This window comes from Penaeus monodon, chromosome 21 (genome assembly GCF_015228065.2).
Source record: "Penaeus monodon isolate SGIC_2016 chromosome 21, NSTDA_Pmon_1, whole genome shotgun sequence".
In the NCBI taxonomy this organism is placed as follows: Eukaryota; Metazoa; Arthropoda; class Malacostraca; order Decapoda; family Penaeidae; genus Penaeus; species Penaeus monodon.
Genome location: NC_051406.1, coordinates 19,809,311 through 19,810,153, shown reverse-complemented (window position 1 = coordinate 19,810,153; position 843 = coordinate 19,809,311). Strand labels below are relative to the sequence as shown.

General features: G+C 32.1%; 1 protein-coding gene across 1 annotated transcript in view; it reads left to right on the top strand.

The window, feature by feature from the left end:
- The window catches only part of LOC119586318 (inositol 1,4,5-trisphosphate receptor-like), a gene marked incomplete at its 5' end in the record, with an annotated part of 125,834 nt that overhangs the window by 57,618 nt on the left and 67,373 nt on the right, over nucleotides 1–843 (top strand).

Below are 843 nucleotides of genomic sequence, written 5' to 3'. Positions count from 1 at the left end.
AAGAAATCTACCTTAGAATTACCTAGAACTTCATTTTAAGAAATTAAAATAAAACCCTTCCTTTTGGTACAGGTAATATACTTTCAAATTTCAGATAAATCCTTCTACTGGTTCCAGAGTTTCCAGCTGCTGCTACCTCAGAAATGTATTTCTTTTTATTTTATTTGTATTTGGGAGTCTCTGTTACTAAAGTATCATTCCTCTAGGTACCACATTGAGCTTGTAAACCTGCTCGCTGAACTGACAGAAGGCAAGAACGTTTACACCGAGATAAAATGTCACAGTTTAATTACACTTGATGACGTAGTGTCGATTGTGACGCACCCTGAGTGTATCATTGAGGTATTGTGATTGTTACCATGATAGAGCAGATACAATGTCTGGTGTGCTTATTTATTGTTAGTTTTGACAAATCATTGTCTTGCTTCATTTTGTATCTCTCTCTCTCTCTTCATTTATAATTATGATATGCTGTTTTTCTTTAATTTCTTCTGTAGTTTCTTGTTGAAAAAAGGGTAGCTTCAACAGCAATGAGGCAGCCACTTCAGGCATTTGAGAAAAAGGTTGCCCTGCAGATGTGTGAAGTGAAAGATCTAAGATTGACATGGAATTCTTTCTCTTTAATTTTTCATTTGCACTTTGTAATCTTAGACTCTCAAGGCTTGAAGCTTTTTGCCTGTTACTGCTGTAGCATTATTTGATTATTTATATATATTTTTTATTTACTTTGTTATTATTGTTATTCTGCCATGTTTTATATGATGTAATTATTTTATATTATATTTGTAACTGATTTTACTAATCTATTTTTATTTTTGTGTTAACACATATTGACAGGAATAC